The sequence below is a fragment of the Eurosta solidaginis genome, chromosome 1 (genome assembly GCF_040869045.1).
Source record: "Eurosta solidaginis isolate ZX-2024a chromosome 1, ASM4086904v1, whole genome shotgun sequence".
Lineage (NCBI taxonomy): Eukaryota > Metazoa > Arthropoda > Insecta > Diptera > Tephritidae > Eurosta > Eurosta solidaginis.
The window spans coordinates 103,599,688-103,618,135 of NC_090319.1; positions in this window are offsets into that span (position 1 = coordinate 103,599,688).

Below are 18,448 nucleotides of genomic sequence, written 5' to 3' on the forward strand. Positions count from 1 at the left end.
TAGCTGGACTGACAGGAAACAAACCTAAAAAACGGCAAAGCGGATCGAAGATGGAAATATAAGTACTGGAAAGCCATGTACCTCAAAAGCTGTAATACAGGAAGAGGAAGACAATAATGTCTTGAGAATCAAAGACACAAGTGTTAATAAGCTAAAGAGATAACAATCAGACTCCAGCTTACTCGATGATACTAAAGTGAGCTAATGCTGAGTGTGGGTTTATAATCACTTAAAACTGATACACCGATTTGTAATTTTATAGTTCATTTAAAATAAAAAATACCGTTATTTATTTTCGATACAATATCTATATATATAAAACTGAAACGATGTTCGTTCCTGTCCATGTTTTGGGGCCGATACGAGGCCAATTTTATTCGTTCTTTTTTCATATTATAGGGATCAAAAAGGGGAAGGTTTTTAGCAAAAAAAAAATTTCTTTAAAATTCTAGGGTCTTGAGATATAGGTCAAAAAGCGAACCCGGATAACCCTACTATGTGTTTGTATAATATGGGTATCAAATAGAAGCTTCTGATGAGTACTTTAATATGGGGTACTTTTCGTACCCCTAGGTGACTAGGGTCTCGGGATATAGGCCAAAGTGTGGACCCGGGTACCCCAAGAATGTATTTATACAATATGGATATCAAATGAAAGCTGTTGATGAGTGCTTTAGTACATGATAATTTTTCGTACCCATGGGTGCCTAGGGTCTCGAGATATAGATCAAAACGTGGACCCAGATACCCCTCGAATGTGTTTATACCATATGGATATCAAATAAAAGCTGTTGATGAGTTCTTTAGCAGAGGGTAACTTTCATACATCTGGGTGACTAGGATCTCGAGATATTGCCCAACACGTGGATCAGAATAACCTTAGGAGGTGTTTTTATATTATGGGTATGAAATGGAAGTTGTTAATGAGTACTTCAATATGGGTTTCAAAAGGAAGCTGTGCTGATGAGTGGTAATTTTTCTCTGGGTGACGAGCGTCTCGAGATCATTTCATATGTACAACATTTTTTGTATAAATATACGAATTTTTCGATTTGTGTCGTGCTGCTAAGTTGCAAATATTTTTCGAAGGAGAGTGCAGAGGCACCCTGTACCTATATGTTTTGAGTTTCACATCGCTGCATTCCTGTATTTCTTCAATGTCATTTTATACCAAAACGAAAGGCAAGTTTGCCGGCTCGCACATAGCACAAATACATACAAACTTTGATAGACATTTTGGGTACGATTTCTTTTTGCATTATAACAACGAATCAGAGGCAAAATCATCATCGTCAAGCAGCCGACCAGCAAATACAATTTGGAAACCTGCATACAATTTGGAACCTGCATAACCCTGCATACAATTTGGAACCTGCACTGCACTCTGCATAACATTTGAAAATAAAAAACATGTCATTTTAATTGTTCAGTTTAATAGTTTAATGTGACTTTCATGAAGTGTAATTGTTACTGTTCAAATAAATATTGACTTAATGTTATACAAAAGCTCCTAACTTCAATAGCTCGTATGCCTCTACAAAATTCTTTCCAAATTTGCTGTTCTCCAAATTATCTATTTCGGCTAGCTGTAAAACAAAAGCATAGAAGTTGGAGTTGTTGTAAAATGCCGTAAGTAAGTTGAACAGTTAAATGAAAAAGTTTTTGCCATAGACTTGACCACGCTATATGGGCGAGAGTGAAGATTGACGAAAATTCGAGAATTTACGTTTTGCGGAAATTAGCTGAAATTTGATTTTTGGTACGATTTGCTGATTATGGCGACAGTGGGTGACAGTGGTTACAACTTAAGATCGCAAGGGGACCAGGTGGATGCAGATGCTGAGAGAATGGATAGTGTGCCAATTGCACAATTTTCCGCGGTTTTTGCCAGTGTTAAGGCATTAACAGATGCTGTGACCCAGTTAAGAGCAGCCACAGAAGAGAGTCAGCGTGACATAGAGGGCCTTCGAAATAACATCACGTCAGAACTGCAACCAGCAGCGCCAATGCACCAAGTGAGTGGAACACCAACTGAATCTTTGCTAGAACGACCCACCCCAAATATATTAGTAGAAGCTATTGAATCGACAAAAAAGTTATACGACTTGCCTATATTTTCGGGCACCACGGAAGAGTGGCCTCTTTTCTCGGCTAATTTTAAAGATACAACGCGTACAAAGTGTTCCGTTATAGTAATAGACAGAACTTGATGCGGCTACACAAGTGTTTAGTTGGCCGAGCAAAAGAAACGGTAGCTTCGATGCTGATATATCCAGAGGATGTGCCAAATGCCATTGCCGAACTTGAGTTTCAATTTGGTCGTCCAGACCTCCTAGTAAGAAGCCAGCTCACCAAAATCCAACAGTTTCCGAACATTGCCGAAATTAATTTTGAGCAAATTTTGTCGTTTTCAACAAAGACCCGCAATGTCGTAGCGTTTCTAACCTCAGCTAAATGTGAGCACCACCTGAATAACACCACCTTGTTACCAAGCTGCCACCTAGGGAGCAATACGAGTGGACCAGACATGCGGTAAATATAAAGTCATATCCGACAATAAAAGAGTTTTCGCAATGGCTGAGTGATCTTACCCGAGTGGTTTGTATAATGCCACAATCAACCATTGCTACGAGAAGTCAACAACCACCACCGCATCAACAGTCCTCGCGGCGCTTAATGTTAGTTGGCAGCGAGCGTCAACAAGAGCATACAGCCAGTTTAAAGTGTTACGTGTGTGATGGGGCACACTCGATTAGCGATTGTCAAAACTTTCATCAGTCAATGAGTGCACGTGATCGTTGGGAAAATGAGAAAGCCTTACAGCTTTGTTTCTCGTGCTTGCGTAAGGGACATAACACATCTAATTGCCGTTCCAAAAGGCCTCGTGGTGTGAACGCATGCCGCCGATATCATCACAAAAGTCTGCATGAAGCTCCGATCTCAAGCTCTACCCCGCCAACAGTTCAAAACAGTGATGCACCTCAGCCGCTACTTAATTGTAGGGAAGCCATGTACAAAAAAAGCCAATTTTTCAAATACGTACCAGTGTCGTTGTTTGGGGCGAATGGTAAAGTAGACACTTATGCCATGATAGACGAAGGATCCTTACTAGAAGACAGCGTAGCCACGAAATTGGGCCACAAGAGCCGTAAGCAGCCATTAACTTTACAATGGTATGGTGAAAAGTGTACGACTGAAGATTCTTCGAAAGTGAGCTTCAATATACGGGGTATAGGTGCACCTGCGACGTACAGCCTCCAACGTATACGTACTATTCGGAATCTCGACTTGCCAACGCAATCCTTTAGTAAAGCGGAGTATAGCCATTTAAAACTTGTGCCATTAGAAGATTACCATCAAGCTAAACCATTGTTACTTTTGGGCCTAGACAATACATATTTAAGTGTGCCATCTACAACCGTGGAAGCCAACAGCCGAAGCCCAGTAGTCATTAACACGAAACTGGGGTGGATAGCATACGGCTCAACCCGAGCACCAACTACAAGGCCTGTGGTGCTGCATATACAGTGAAAAGCACAGTTTGTCATCGCTACATGAAATGGTCACTGAATATTTCGCCGCTGACAATTTTGGTGTCCAAAACGAATCAACGTATAATCTGGTAACCTTGCCGTGCGCGGACGTGTTTTTGATCGCTCTTCGAATTGTTATTCTTTTTACTTTGTAAACAAGTTTTATCATTTATAAATATTTATTCATATAATAGAAAACAGTTTATAAGTTTAACTTGGTATTAAATCTTTACACAGGGCAATATACATAGTGGCTTTTTGTGCAATTTAAACATTCAGTCTGTGTGTTCATATATCATAGATTTTCACAAAAAATTGTGATAACTGCATACCTTTTTGTTGGTAGCTGCTATTAGCAAGTCATTGTGTGCCCTTTTTGCTTTGTGTTCGCTGCTAGCTATACGCTGTCTTGCGATTTGCATCCAGTGCTCCAAAATAACTGTCGTCCATAATTTTTGAACAGCTGTTCAATTTTCCTATACTCATAGTTTCTTTTGCCTATTTTTCTTTTGGATTTGTTTAACTTTGCAATTATGTTGGATTGCTGTGTCAAGAAGTGCACCAATCAAAAGAAAATTTTCCGTGGTGATACTTATGTTTGTTGTGAGCTCTGTGATAATATGGCTCATGTTATCTGTGCCGGTTTCTCTCACATAGGTGGTCGGGTGGTTGACCTAATATCCAGCAAAATTGGACTGAACTGGACATGTCATGATTGTCGTTCCGTAGAAAATGACATGCGAGTTTTTATGAGGCAAACTCAGAAAGAGTTCAACAACATTTTTATTGGGTTTCGTGACCTTAACGAAAGATTCAAAACGATGGAGGCTCACTTTAAAAAATTGAAAGTGATATCTGAATCCCCAAAACGTAAGAAATGTATGCCCAACAATGACTCCAACTTGTCTTCGAGTCAGGGGCAAAGCTGTCCTCCTACGAATGTCCCTTCAACCGCGTTGACTGATACGAACAGGCTTATCAAAGACGTTATGAACAATGCAGCTCAGGAATCTCCACAAGGTTGTGTCGAGACTTCCAGTGAGACGATCTCTGGCAAATTAAACGATGCACGAACTAATAGTGGTACCTTTGCGGCTGTTTGTTCTACGTCACCAATGTTGATTTCGCTGGACTCCCCAATTCATCCTACACCTCCACCGGTATCTTTAGCTCCAGCAATAACAGCTACCGATACTGGGGTTGTTGCTAGCGATACAAGTGTATCTGAAAAAATAGTACAGGCTCGATAACCAACGCTATGGCCGCACCTTCCCAGCTCTCTGGTGCGCTATCCGCTACTCCTTTGCAGGTGACTGCCGTGCCACCTCGTAGGGCTGTATTTGTGTCCCGATTACACGCCTCGCTTACCGAAAATGACATTGCTCATTACGTTTGCTCTAAACTTGGTGTTGCACCCACTAGTAACATCAATGTGTATAAATTTAACTTTAAATATGAGAGAGACATCTCCTCATTTAAAATATCCCTTTCAGATGAATATTTCGATAAGGTACTTGATTCCTCTTTTTGGCCCAAGCATACTGTGGTTCACTTGTTCACGAGAAAGGCGAGGGCCGAACCTGTTTTATTACAGCCAAAAAACGGTATGACGAACACAGTAATAACAACACAAAAGTAATTGCTGATCTGTCCCGTCTTCTCATTAATTACCAAAATGTTCGTGGTTTACGATCAAAACTTGTTCCATTCTTCCTTAATTCTTTCAACTTTTCTGCACAAGTTGTAGCTTTTACGGAGACCTGGCTAAAGCCTGATAATTACAGTTCTGAGGTTTTTTCAAATAAATATGCTGTTTATCGGCGTGATCGCATCTCTAGAGCGGGAAGTGTCCTTATTGCTGTTGAATCTAACCTATCGTCTGAGTTGATTTCGCTGGACAATATCTCTCATATCGAATTCATAGCAGTTAGGCTTTCATTCGGTAGCTATAGCGTAATTGTTTGCTGTTCGTATATACCACCTCGTTCGGATATGGATGTTTATGCTAGTCATAGCTCGGCCATCTGTGATTTGCATTCGCAGTTGGGAGATAACGATCGACTTGTTGTTGTTGGTGACTTTAACTTGCCAACAGTTAGTTGGGTTAATATAAGTGATTCAAACTTTTTAACTCCCACTGCTCAACATGAGTTTCTCAATTGCTTGTTAGACTCATCTCTTTTACAGATTAACAATGTTCCAAATAGTGGAAATAAAATGCTGGATTTAGTATTTGTGGAATGCTCGGCGGGTACTGCCCTTACGCGAATACCACCTTTATCCCTTCCAGAAGACCCTCTTCACCCTACGCTAGAGATATCACTTGATATCAGCCTACCCCGTAGGATTCAAGTACAGTCTCGTCCCCGATCTAGATGCTTCTACAAAGCGAATTTCATTATGCTCAATGATCTGTTGGCTTCCCATGATTGGTCGGATCTCTATGCTTGCACTGATGTCGATTCGGCTATCTCTATATTTTACAGTACGCTTGATGGCTTCTTTGATACCTGCATTCCTACTCGCTATACCCTTTGTTCGAATAAGCCCCCTTGGTTTTCAAGGCAACTTATCAGACTTAATAACATTAAATCTAGGCTTTATAAGAGGTTCAATAAATCTGGAGCATCTGCAGACCTCTCTAAATATCTAATAGCTCGTTCTAAATTTCACCGTCTTAATCAGCTTTGTTATAAAAATTACTTGAGTTGTTGTAAAGCCCAATTTTTTAGAAATCCAAAAAAGTTTTACAGTTTCGTAAATTCAAAGCGGAAAACTTCTGGGTATCCTTCCTCATTAACCTTTGGAGGTAAAAAAGCTTGCACTGATAACGACGTTGCTGAACTATTTTCTGAGTTCTTTAAGTCCACGTATCCATCCAGTGGATTTCATTCCGGTCAATATCCCTATCACTTAGATAGCTCAAATTACATTAGGAATCCTGCTATTGATGGTAATATTGTTCTTCATAGTCTTCAATCTTTGAAGCCCACCTTTTCTCCGGGACCGGACGGTGTTCCTAGTTGCGTGCTTAGGTACTGCGCCGAAAACATGTATGAGCCTATTTTAAAATTATTTGAGCTATCTCTGGGATCTCCGTCATTCCCGGCACTTTGGAAACAGTCTTTTATTATTCCTCTGCATAAAAAAGGTAGTAGGTCAAAAGTTGAAAACTACAGGGGTATTGCTAAACTTTCAGTCATTCCTAAAGTCTTTGAACAGATTGTCACCAGTCAACTGCAATATCAGTGTTCTAGTCTTTTATCTGCATGCCAACACGGTTTTATTCGTCAAAGGTCAACCACTACAAATTTGCTTGTATTCACCTCTATAGTTATGGAAGGATTTTTAGCGAACAAGCAAACGGATGTCATCTACACGGACTTCAGCAAAGCATTTGATACCGTCAACCATGAGTTGCTTATTCATAAGCTTGATTTACTGGGATTTCCGTTTCACCTATTAATGTGGCTGAAAAGCTATCTTTCTAACCCGACCCAAAAAGTCCTGTTCAAGTGCAATCTGTCGGAATCGTTCGGAGTTTCCTCCGGCGTACCCCAGGGAAGTCATCAAAGCCTTTGCCCTTTGCCCTTTTCATTAATGACTTGCCACAGACAATATTATATTCCCATACTACAATGTATGCGGATGATATAAAACTTTGCTACACTTACTGTCCTACCGATTTGAGTTCCTTGGATCTTCTTCAGGCCGACTTGGACTCGTTCCAATGTTGGTGCACAACAAATTTACTAGCTTTAAATTGCTCTAAATGTAAACATATGACATTTCACCGAGTGAAGCCAGCATTGAAATCTTATGTAATAGATGGTACGCCTTTGGAGCGTATATCTATTGCAAATGATCTAGGTGTCCTTTTTGATCCGAAATTGAATTCTAACATGCATATTTCATCTATAGCCAACAAAGCGTTGGGTTTACTTGGATTTGTTAAAAGATGGGCTAAAGAGTTCGATGATCCGTACCTCACTAAGGTTCTTTACACATCGCTGGTTCGTCCAATACTCGAGTATTGCTCATGCGTTTGGTCCCCTGTTTCTCAAAAGCATATAAAGCGTCTTGAGTCAGTTCAAAAGCAATTTTTGATATTTGCATTGCGCGGCCTTAATTGGGACTCAAGTCTCCACCTTCCTCCATACAGAAGTAGACTTCTTCTTATTAACTTACCCACTCTGGAAAATCGGAGAATATTACTGTGGGTATTGTTCATCCATAAGCTCATTATTGGAGAAATTGATTCCGAGGACCTCCTCAGCCGCTTGTTTTTTGCGGTTCCCCCTAGAGTATCCAGACACTACGTTCCTTTCTATTTACCCCTTTGTCGACGAAACTTTGCTAAAAATAATCCTCTTCTTATCTGGTGCGCGCACTACAATGACTTGTATAGCTGCATCAGTCTTGAATGTACTTTTGCCACTATACGTAATGCAATACTTGCCTATCTAATTTAAGAGATACAAGCTAATTTAATTTGCCGGCATTTTATTCCTTCGATAAAAAACAGGAACTATCTCACTTAAGGATGGAGGAACATTTATCAACATGTATCATTAAGAAGGAACAAGACAGTACTGTGTTGATTGGAATCTGGTGCATTCCAACAACGTAAAAAACATGCTTTTTCGTGAGTCACTGACCGGAATCGTATGCATTCCGGCAGTATAATCTTATGGGTCAGGCATCGAGCTGATTGGAATCCGGTGCATTCCAACAACACAGGTCATGTTACTTTTTTATGCCTTGTGATGGCGTATCCTCATTACACTACTCTTAGCACTGCCGGATTCCCATGACATGCTGATTGGAATCTTGTTGCAGTCCAACAGGGAGATTGGAATCCACTGCATTCCGAAATCATGCTGAACGGAATCTGATGCATTCCGCCAGTATAAGATTTCGGCATAAGATCTTATTTCTACTCATATTTCTTATTATTATTATATTTTGAAATTAAATAGTAATGTTCATTAATATTTCTTTGTTTGTAATATAACATTGTTGAAATCTCGATATATCTTAAATTTTATCTTTTGAGTTGTATATTTATATATCTTTTATATTATGCAGTCGACCATAGTTTGTCGTCGACTTTAAATATTAAATAAATAAATAAATAAATAAAAACTAAGCTACTCGAGTCCGAAGATAATGAACAAGCACGTCATATGCTGGAAGGCAACACGCGGCGCATTGGTAAGCGTTTCGAAAGCGGTTGGCTGTGGAAATGCGTTCCGCCAGCACTACCAAACAGCTACGCTATGGCATACAGTCGTCTCTTGGGTATTGAGAAGAAAATGCGTTTGGATAAAGAGTTCGCCACCAAATACGGAGAAGAGATAGCCAAATATATACGAAATGGTTACGCCAGGCCACTTTCCAAGGACGAAGTAGGTATGCATACATGTTTTAATTGGTATTTGCCTCATTTTGCAGTTCAGAGCCCCCACAAACCGGGAAAAATGAGGATCGTTTTCGATGCAACTGCAAAGGTGGATGGAATATCCCTAAATTGTACACTACTAAAGGGCCCGGAAAAAGCCAAGCCGTTGCTGGACATATTATTCAAGTTTCGAGAAGGCGCAGTAGCTGTAGCGGCAGACATACACGACATGTTTTCGCAGGTGGTAATAAAGCAGCCAGACCAATATGCTCAGAGATTTTTATGGCGTAATGGCGATTCCCATCAGCCAGTGCAGCACTACGTTATGACGTCAATGGTTTTTGGTGCGATTTGCTCACCGCAGCAATCATTGATAGCCACTACGTAGACGATTTCGTATCCAGCTTTCACAACATAGAGGATGCAGATCGCATATGCAAAGAAGTCAAGTTTACCCACGCGCAAACCGGGTTTCAACTTCGATCGTTTGTTTCTAATATTAGAGATCTTGAAACCAAACTTAACTCGGACTCTGAAGCAATATCTCAACATGTAACGCAAGAAGGGCACAGTAGCTGCGAAAAGGTTCTGGGGATGTATTGGAATACGGCAATTGATTCATTCGAGTTTACATACAAGTTTCATCGTATTTCAAAAGCAGAATTAGATGAAGAACGTGCCCCGACAAAACGCGAACTTTTGAGCATTGTAATGTCAGTTTTTGACCCTTTCGGCCTTCTCGCCGATTTCTTGTTATTCGCCAAAATACTGATCCAAGAAGTTTGGAAGACTCGCATCGAGTGGGATGAGCTACTGCCACATGAACTTCACAATAAATGGTTTGCTTGGTGGGGTGATTTCAAACACATCGACGAGGTCAAAGTTGGCCTTTGTTACTCACCTTTTCTACAGTCACCGACATCCGTTCAGCTCCATATAATAGTAGATGCCCGTCAAGTTGCATTTGCTGCAGCTGGGTATTTTCGAGTCGCGAGCTCGCAAGATTGCGACGTTACTTTTATTGCCGGTAAAACCAGGGGTGCACCTCAAAAGCTTCTATCGGTGCCAAGACTGGAATTGCAAGCAGCTGTGTTAGGCGTCCGACTCGCCAAACTCATATGTCAAGGTCATAGCATTCAGCCAGATCTGGTCACATTCTGGTCAGATTCGCAAACGGTACTGCAATGGGTCAATTCAAAGGAAAGAAAGTTTAAGCCTTACGTAAGCCATCGTATAGCAGAAATAATATCGGCATCCAAGCCTTCTCAATGGTGTTGGATACCAACAGACAAGAACACAACTGATACAACAACTCGTCCAAAATGGCCACCTAAGGTAGAACAAAGTAGTCCATGGTTGAGGGGTCCAAGTTTTCTGCGGGATTCAGCTGATCTTTGGCCACGTACAACCTGTAGCCCCATGCCCGCTCAACTGGAAGAAGAATTGCAGCCGTGCCTCGTAGCACTTGTGGAGGTAAAATAGTACTTATTGCAGTTTAATCGTTTTTCTTCTTTCCTCAGGTTAAAGCGGGTGATGGCATGGGTGTATCGGGCTGCAAGTAAATTTACACGTCGCAAGCATGAAAACAACGACACTGCTCAGCTGAGTGCAGCATTGACAGCCTCCGAACTGGAGAAAGCCGAGAAATACATCGTCAAAGAAGTCGAACGCGAGGTTTACGCCAAAGAGTTTACACAACTAGAAAAAAACCAAACGCCTTTCTAAGCAAAGCACCATATATGCATTGTCACCATACATAGACGACGAGGGTGTTATGAGGTTACGCGGGCGCATAGACGAGGCTACAATTTTGCCAGAAAAAGTTAGAAGACCGATTTTGATGCCGTCCAAACACATCATCTCATAGCTTATAATGCGTCAGTACCACGATAAATATCATCACCAGAATGCCTCAGTAATTTTGAATGAGGTTCGTCAAACCTATTGGTTTCCTCACGCTAAATCGTTATTGAAAGTTGTGCAAAGAAGTTTTGCGCAATGCCGAATTGATAGAGCCACACCAAAGCCGCCTTTAATGGGTAAACTGCCTGAAGACCGAGTCGGGCCTTACGTTAGGCCCTTTACATACACAGGGGTTGATCTATTCGGTCCATTTAATGTGGCGATAGGTCGCCGCAGATAGAAGAGATGGGCAGTCATATTCACGTGCCTCACCACCAGGGGTGCTCATTTAGAACTTGCGCACGACTTGTCAACAGATGCCTTTCTTTTAACCTTACGTAATTCTATCAACCGCCGCGGAACGCCGGTACGAATCCGCAGTGACAATGGTACGAATTTTATAGGCGCCCAGAGAGAGCTGAAAGAATCCGAACGCATCTTAGATTTTGAACGCATTTCTAACTACGTTGCCCAACGCTGATTAGACTGGAAATTCAATCGCCCTTCTAATCCTAGTTCTGGTGGCTACGGGGCGCCTCATACAGATCGTAAAAAGACTTTTGCTCAAAATCATACGCAAAGAGGTGCCCAGAGAGGAGACGCTACGCAGCGTACTTATAGAGATCGAGAACATATTGAACTCAAGACCATTAACCGAAGTACCTTTGTCATCAGAAGAAGATTCTCCAATTACACCAAATCACTTATTTTGGGGTGTCCCAATTCGACGCAAACGCCACAAACAGTAGACGAAAAACTATGTTTGAAAAAGCAGTGGCGCATAGCTCAAAGTCTCAAAGATCGATTTTGGAAACAATGGGCACGGCACTATTTACCACAGTTAATTTTGCGTCAAAAATGGCAGGAAGAAGTTGAGCCCTTAAAGGTGAATGACTTGGTGTTGATATGTGACGCAATGCAGCCGCGTAGCCAGTGGCAGAAAGGGCAAATTACACGAGTGTTTCCAGCCAAAGATGGTCAAGTACGTTTCGCTGAAGTTAAAACAGTGGGCGGGGTACTACGTCGTCCAGCTTCGAAACTGGCAGTTCTTACATTGGATGGTGAATCCCGAGATGATTCATGGTGGGGCGGGGTGTAGAGGCACCCTAAAGACAAGTTTGCCGGCTCGCACATAGCACAAATACATACATACTTTAATAGACATTTTGGGTACGATGTCTTTTTGCATTATAACAACGAATCGGAGGCAAAATCATCATCGTCAAGAACAGCAGCCGACCAGCAAATACAATTTGGAAACCTGCACTGCATAAACCTGCATAACCCTGCATACAATTTGGAACCTGCACTGCACTGTGCATAACATTTGGAAATAAAAAACCATGTCATTTTAATTGTGCAGTTTAATAGTTTAATGTGACTTTCATGAAGTGTAATTGTCAATGTTCAAATAAATATTGACTTAATGTTATACAAAAGCTCCTAACTTCAATAGCTAGTATGCCTCTACAGAGAGTAAACATAAACACCGAGGTTTGTACACTGTTTATGAAAGAATCTTCAGCACACATACACAAACGCATGTCACATTTCGAACTTTTGTACTTTCGACTGCTTTGTATTTGTTATACAAACGACTCTTATGTTCCGTTAATTTGTATGCAGTTCAACTCATACGCCTTACATCTTACATCTCACATTCAAAATTCCCCCATACCGTGAGCAAAGATTTTTACACATCAAAAATATTCACATATGATAATAATAATCTTATAAATGTAAAAAGGTTAGCGCTATGAATTATTATTCATATCGATTAATGATTCGTGAAAATGAAGAATCCCATATCCATACCATCCTCCATATACATACCCATACCCACCCATACCTTACATCTTACATCATACGTCTTACGTCTTACATCTTATATCATATATCCCCCATATCCATACCATCCTCCATATACATACCCATACCCACCCATTCCTTACATCTTACATCATACGTCTTACATCTTATATCATATATCCCCCATATCCATACCATCCTCCATATACATACCCATACCCACCCATACCTTACATCTTACATCTTATATCTTGCATCTTACATCTTACGCTTACATCTTACATTCAGAATTCCCCCATACCGTGAGCAAAGATGTTTACACATCAAAAATATTCACATATAATAATAATCTCTGGGCGGGATACCTTACATCTTACATCATATATCCCCCATATCCATACCAGCCTCCATATACATACTCATACCCACCCATACCTTACATCTTACATCATACGTCTTACATCTTATATCCCCCATATCCATACCAGCCTCCATATCCATACCCATACCCACCCACACCTTACATCTTACATAATATGTCTTACATCTTACATATTATATCATATAACCCTCAGTTGGCAACACTCGTACTTGTCAGACGTGTTTTCTTTCATATCCAAAGTCGAGATAAAATTTCTAAAGTTTAAAAGTTTACAAGGTGTAAAAAGTGATTTTGTTACATATATCGAGACTGTTCTTGTCCCAGCTCTAGGGGTAAGCGAATTCAACTAAATAGTGCAAAATAAAACATTTCTATAAAAAGAAGCCCATATAAAAGTAACATTTATACAAACAACAACAACACAAATTGTCGCCCACATATTTTTACGCGCCTTCGCCAAATCAGCTGATAGAGTTAACCGTGGAACAGGAAAACTGTCAGAAATAGAAGTGTGGAACGTAGGCTCTGTTTCGCGTCAGCTGGAAAGGGTGTAGAAGTTAAGTTCATCTTTTCAAGTTCGCCGAGATCGATGTGGAACGTAAGCTTATTTATTTTAGCTAGATAGTAGTGTTGTGGAAAGTAAGCTCGTTACTTGCAGACAGCAAGAACACAATCCAAAAATATGAGTTCCACAGCAACTATAATAAAAGCTATCGGCGACATCTCAAATGAAATACAGCGTCTAATTCAAGATTCCGGCAATGTTAAGAGAGAAATAAAAACTGGCGTAATCAATCAAACAACGAAACTCATGGCTCTCATCCCCACCATTGAAGCACTTTTGCTAAATGAAAAAAATGATGATCCTGCTAACACCTCGGTCAATATACGTGCCACAATAAGAGAGGAGTTCTCTCTGCTAATACAATCTTTGAATTCAAACAATGAGTCCCCTAATGCAAGTTATGCAAATGTAGCCAAATCAGGAGATAAAAAATGCAATCCAGCAATTGTAATCAGCTCAACTAAGGATAATCAAAATCACTCGGCTTTGTTAAATAGTTTTAAAAAAAGTGTATCATTTAAAGATACCAATTTTGCTCCATTAAAAATAGCCCCTGTGTCAAATAACAAAGTTAGAATCGAGTTCGACAACTTAGAGCAACGCGATACAACAATGAATAAGTTATCAAATGTATCTGACATTAGAGCAGAGAATGCAAAAACTAGAAGGCCATTAGTGATTATAAAAGGAATATCGAAAGAAGTGCAAGTAGAGGAACTCGTTCCGATTATCAGAAACCAAAACCCCAATGTAGGCTCAGCCATGATGGAAGACAGCGATATAAAACTGCGCTTTGTGAAGCGAAATCGCCGAAACCCTGATTTTATGTTCAATGCTGTCCTTGAAGTAAGTCCCCTAGTCCGGAAAACAATGCTTGTGTCTGAGCGGCTTAACATAGACTATCAGCGTGTTAACGTATCCGACTTTAGTGCCTTTCTGCAATGTTTCCAATGTCTCCAATTTGGACACACCAAGAGTAAATGTACTTCTCAAAGCGCACCCTGCTCCCACTGCGCAAGCAAGGAACACCAATTCGGGAATTGCCCCTTTAAAAAAGATTGCGAAAAGCTAAAGTGTTTCAATTGCTTAGAGCGAAATGAATCATCAAACACAAAAGTCGATGTAAAGCATTCCGCGACCAGCGTTAAATACTGCCCGCAACTTAAAGCAATTCAACAGCGTATTAACGCACGGACCGATTATGGGTGTTAAGCCCCTAAAATGCATACAAGTCAATGTTAACCACTGCTATACTGCATACAAAGAGCTACTACAATATTTTACGTCCCACTCTATAGATATAGCATTATGTAGCGAACCGCCAATGTACAAAGATACTACAATTAGCTCCACAAGTGGTATCTTAACTTTCCAATTTCCTGCAGAGAACAGAAGAGTCAAAGCTTGCATTTTAGTTAAAGAGTCTATAGGTACATCTTTGGGCATGTCACAGTTTTCAACGCCAAATTTAAGTGTCATAAGGCTTCATATTGACAATCGCCAGTTATTCGTTGGGAGCGCTTACGTGGAGCCCGTAGTAGACAAATTTAACACAATGACCTCAATCAGCAATTTTCTCGAGAAAACAGCGTCCTCACTGCAGCTACTTGGAGGCGACTTTAACGGATGGCACACCTCATGGGGCTCAAATAATGATAACGAACGTGGTACTTTGTTAGCAAACATGATTTCGTCTAGAAGTATGGCAGTCTGTAACGAGGGTAACGTATCCACATTCAACGCTATCCGTCATGGCATATCTGCCACGTCAATTGTAGACATAACCATTGCCTCAGAGAGCCTTGTACAGCGTATTGTTGACTGGCGCGTCGATGTCGAAGCAATGCAAAGTTCAGACCACAACGCCATAACATTTAAAATCATAAAAAATTATAAGACTCAAGCATCAACAAGCAATTCGACTTATAAGTATAATACTAAATCCGCCCATTGGGATCAATTTAATGCCACCTTGAAAAGTTGCGTTGAAGAATCAAATATACTTAACACCAATTTTCAAAACTGCACCTACCACGTAATAGATAACGTTGTAACAAGTCTAACCAATAGTATAAAATTTGCATGCGATAACTCAATGAAGATAAGGCGCGGTTCTAAACCATACAACCCTTGGTGGAACAAAGACCTACAAGCGCTTAAAGAAAAGTGCATAAAACTTCACCACAGACTGAATAGGCTGTCCAAGCAAGGTAGGCCATTAGAAGAAACTGCTAAAATGCACTCCGATGCAAAGCGCGAGTATGCAGCAACACTGAAGGCAGCTTCAATACAACATTTCAGGGATTTTTGCAAAAACCAGGGTAAAGAAGATGTTTGGTCGGTCACAAATAGAATTATAAAAGATGCACCCGTACAGCGTCCGCCCACGACACTTCACCATGCAGGAAGTACCACAGAGACCAGTATCGAAACAGCAAATGTTCTACTGCAGCACTTCTACCCAGACGATTGTGAAGACATAACCATAAGCCAGCGTGAAATCCGCAGTCAGGTAAAAAATAGCATAAGTACACCTGACGACAAAGACTTCACAGAAGCCGAGGTCGTCGAGGCTATTAATACAATGAACCCTAATAGAGCTCCTGGATTAGATCACCTGACATCGGATATATGCTTGGAGGTAATCAAAGATTATCCTGATTTAATAACTAAACTATTCAACGCTTGTTTAAAAATTGGTTACTTTCCGAAGGCATGGAAAGAAGCGTATGCCAAAGTGATACCAAAAACCAATAAAGTGGCTGGAGATGTATCATCATATAGGCCAATAGGGCTTTTACCAATATTAGGCAAAGTGTTGGAAAAACTACTCACTAAGCGTTTAAATTTCCACTTAGAAAGCAATAATTTGTGGTCTAATAAGCAATTTGGCTTTAAACAGCAAACGTCGACAACCGACGCGTTATACAACGCAATCCATCATATAAAAGAAAGAAGAAGCAAGAAATACCAGGTGATTTGCGTCTCTCTTGACATCAAAGCCGCTTTTGATAATGCTTGGTGGCCCATACTTTTTAAACAGCTGGAATGCCAACGTACTCCATCAAATATTTATAACTTAATTAAAAGCTATCTAGATAACCGATCGGTTAGATTAGAATATGCTGATGCCACTGCCAAAAAATCAATGTCAAAAGGGTGTATCCAAGGTTCCATATGTGGCCCTACATTTTGGAACATAATTTTAGATAGCCTATTTACCATGCCACTACCAAATGGATGCCAAATTCAAGCATTTGCCGATGATGTGCTCCTTACCGTGGCCGCAAAAACACGCGCGGAGCTCGAATGTATAGCTAATGCTGCTTTATGCCAAATACATCAATGGGGAAACGATGTAAAACTACAATTTGGTGATGATAAAACGAAGGCAATAGCGTTTACACAAAAATCAAGAACAGCAAAAATTTACTTAAATGGAACTAACTTGCCGTTCGTAGAGTCTATAAAACTTCTCGGAGTTATAATAGATAACAATTTAAATTTTATCAGCCATGCACGCTATATCATTGGAAAAACGCAACGAATTTTTAATAATATATGCAAATATGTGAGACCTACATGGGGAATTCATGCCGAAAATGTTGCGATAATATACAGACAAGTTGTCGAGCCCATGATTACTTACGCATCAAGTGTCTGGGGAGGAGCAACTAACTACTACTGCGTCCGTAAGCTTCTCCGATCTTTTCAAAGAAGTTTTGCTATAAGAGCGATACGTGGCTTTCACACTGTGTCCGCAACTTCTGCACTAGCACTAGCTGCGTTCACGCCACTCCATCTTAAAGTTGCAGAAATAAGCAAAGTATACGAGGTCAGAAAACAAGGCGGAAAACCTGGGTTACCAGTAGAAGTTGATTTAGATAGAGATATACATCCGAAAGACTTGCTACACCCAGCCGATCGGCAAACCATTGAATATAGCAAAATCAGTAGACAGGTCGAAATTCATAGCTTAATAGCACATCATACCACACAGATCTTTACAGACGGAAGCAAACTAGAAACGGGAGAATGCGGATCGGCCTTTGTTATCATCCATCCAGATGGAACTTCTGAAAAAGAAATATTTAAGCTTCACAATGTATGCAGCGTGTTCCAAGCTGAAGCGTACGCAATCGATTCTGCGCTATTCTGGGCTCAAAGGTACTTGGCAACACAAAACCTACACATTTTTAGTGATAGCCAATCATGTCTTGAAGCTATCAAAAATAGAAGCAGTACGACGCCATTAATAGCGTCAATACATAAGCGGTTGTTCTTTCTACGTCAAAAAAACAAAATTAATTTCTCTTGGGTAAAAGCTCATACTGGTATCGACGGAAATGAGCAAGCAGATAAAGCAGCCAAGGAAGCGGGAGGTCTGACAACAAGTCCTGTTTACAAAAAGTTTCCAATGAGCTATACTAAAGCAATTATACAACAAGAAACGCAAGAAGCATGGCGTCGTGAATACACAGACGAATCGACAGGCAGTACCACAAAAATGTTCTTCCAGGCGCCAACAGAAGCAGAGATATATAGTGAAAGATTTGGAATTTCATTCGAAATGACGCAGTGCTTAACTGGTCACAGTTTCTGCAAAGCCTACTTGAAGCGCTTCCATATTATTGATACAGACTTATGTCCATGCAACGAAGGAGAAGCACAGTCAATTAGTAACTTAATCTACTCGTGTCCCAGGTACCAGAATGCGAGAAGAATTCATGAAACCCTTTGCAAGGAGCTCAACATACAACCATACAACATAATAGATATTTCACGGAATCAAGAATTGATCGAGTCTTTCACGAAATTTATTAGTAATATATTTAGTACACTAAAAATCTTTAATT